The sequence below is a fragment of the Poecilia formosa genome, unplaced genomic scaffold, assembly GCF_000485575.1.
Source record: "Poecilia formosa unplaced genomic scaffold, Poecilia_formosa-5.1.2 Scaffold987, whole genome shotgun sequence".
NCBI classification, from domain to species: Eukaryota; Metazoa; Chordata; class Actinopteri; order Cyprinodontiformes; family Poeciliidae; genus Poecilia; species Poecilia formosa.
In genome coordinates this window covers 20,467-23,006 of record NW_006800926.1, presented here as the reverse complement: position 1 = coordinate 23,006, position 2,540 = coordinate 20,467, and the positions used below count along the sequence as shown (strand labels likewise).

The window sequence follows — 2,540 nt, the reverse complement described above, 5'->3', positions numbered from 1 at the left end:
CCTGTTTTTGCCTTTGAATGTTAAATTTTATACTTGAACTTTTTGGCAATGTTGAGAGGTTTTATTTTGTCTCTAAATTATTTAGCCTCTTCAGAGCCTTCATATGTTATCAGTCTGTTAAAGATAGTATTATCAATAGCAGTACAATTTGCACAATGCCTGTTTTGTTTAGTTTTCTTCTTGGAAAAAGTTATTAAAAACAAGTTTTTGACTAAATTAAGGTGAATTCATGGTTCCTTTTCCCACATAATGTAACCGGTAGTGTTTACGATAAAAAAAATAAATAATAATAATTATGTGATCGGTATCGGTGATCGGTATTGGTGATCGGCCCTCATGGGTGATCGGTATCGGTATCGGGAGGAAAAAACCTGATCGGCACATCTCTAGTTCAAAGTGAGTGCTCCACAGATTCTAACAAAATACAAAATAAAGAAGAAAGGACAGATTAGGGCAAATGGCAACATTCAGACAAAACAAAGGGCAAAACAAAGACATGAGTGAAGGCGGTGACATCATAGGGCCATGAAACCATGTTACTCAGCCTCCTGACAGAAGTCCGATAAGATGTTGTTATCAAGGAATGTCCTTTGGAGCGCTCAGGTCCACAGCTGCATGGATAACAGGAAGGGGTGAAGTGGGAAAGAGCGTTATGTTTACATATCTTCAAGGATATCGGAAATATGCAGCCCTTCCAAGGCAACATGGGGAAAACCAATTCAGAAACAGAATGTCTTAGGTCGGGAAGATTATAAATTTCAATCTTCCCTAAAGTCTCTGCGATACATCTCAGTTCCCAATTATTCAAATTAGTTTCGTCGTTCCACTGAACCAAAACTATCAACTTCTCCAAGATCGATTCCAACTCAGTGAGTTTTGGAGTCCTCAGCTGGACTGCGAGTCTCAGCAAGATTCCAACTTGCTTCTCTGTCCACACCAACAGTCTGAGTGTTAGCTAGTTCGGCCAAGTCCGTCACAAATTTGTTGATAAGCCTGGAATCCGCAAGCTCAAAACAGCAGAAATCCTGTAATCATGAATAAATCCAGAATGAATCCCGCTGGGTGTGTCCCCGCAGAACAAGACGGCTCTCCTGTGCCCAATCTTCTTGTCAAAAATTTGATCAATTGCATTGAGAGATTGGTTGACCAGATCTATAATTTATAGATTTGGATGATGTGCAAAGAAAGGCTCCAAAAATATAGAAAAAGACAGGACAAAAACAGAGCAAGCAGGGCAGGCAAGGGCAGGAAGGGAGCAGAGGAAAAAAGTGTCTGCCTTCACCGAGAGCAAGAGAAATAGAACAGAAACACAGCAAATTGTTCATTTGGATAATTTTTTTAAAACTTGAATTTAGTGTTCAAAGTTTTACCTGAACACTAAATTCAGCAGAATTGAGATACAATCAGAGTTTTCATTTGCTAGATCAGGAGTTTGCAACCTGCAGCTCCAGAGTCACAAGAGGCTCCTTGACTCTGTGGCTCAATTAATATTAACATTGTTTAGTATGAATATTAACAACAAACTAGAGCATTTAGTTTTGGGTTTTCTTTTTGTCTTTGTTGAAGGAAGTAAATGTTTCAGGTTTCACATATGAGAAAATAACACAACATTGTTGCATTGTTAAAGTTTCTCTTTTAGAAAATGTTTTGAATATTACTTGAAGAAAAGAAACATCAAATCAAACTTAAGATACAAAACAGTTTTATTGTCTCTTGGTAAAACAGAACCAAAACTTTATGATTAATTTCAGGGAAAGATTTTAGAAACAGAAAACCAACATAGAGCTAAAAAAAGAAAAAAATAGATGAAGTAAAAAAAAAAGTATTTTTACTTTTGTTTTAGAAAACATTTAACAATTCTCAATCATATAAGACTATACTTAACTGGTTAGAATAACAGAATTTATGTATTAGAGTTTTATTCTTGAGTTTTTTTTTTTTTGGTCTTTCTCTTTTAACTACCAACAATTATCAACTTTGCAATTGTTTAATTGGTCTATTTTCTGTGTAATCAATGTGATGCTAAGTAAGGTTGAGTTGCAAACTTTTTAAAATAGAATAAACAAATAATTTTTTTTTTCTGTTTTATTGGTTTAGGTGGAAAAGACCCTCCAGACCATTTAAGAATAGTAATAATTTCAGGGCACTTGGCTGGCAAAAGCTCAACTGGAAACATCATTCTAGGAAAAAATGTGTTTAATGTTAATGAAAAGTGTGACAGAAGAACAACCCACAGTGAAATCAGCCACAGTGTGGTTGAAGGAAGGCGGCTCACAGTGGTCGATTCTCCTGGTTGGTTTCACATCAACACCCTTCAGGAAACCAGTGAGATGGATAAACTGGAAATAGAGAACAGTGTGAATCTGTGTCCTCCAGGACCACATGCTGTGCTGCTGGTTATTCCTGTGATGATCAACGCTGATGAATCATGTCTGAGATCTGTTCAGGAACACATGAGTCTGTTTAGAGAAGAAATCTGGAGACACACACTTGTTCTGTTCACCTATGGAGACTGGTTAGGAGTGAAGACTGTAGAGGAG

The 2,540-nt window shown here is 36.7% G+C and overlaps 1 pseudogene; it reads left to right on the top strand.

The window, feature by feature from the left end:
- LOC103132299 (GTPase IMAP family member 8-like) overlaps positions 1-2,540 on the top strand; it is a 23,803-nt pseudogene that overhangs the window by 4,962 nt on the left and 16,301 nt on the right.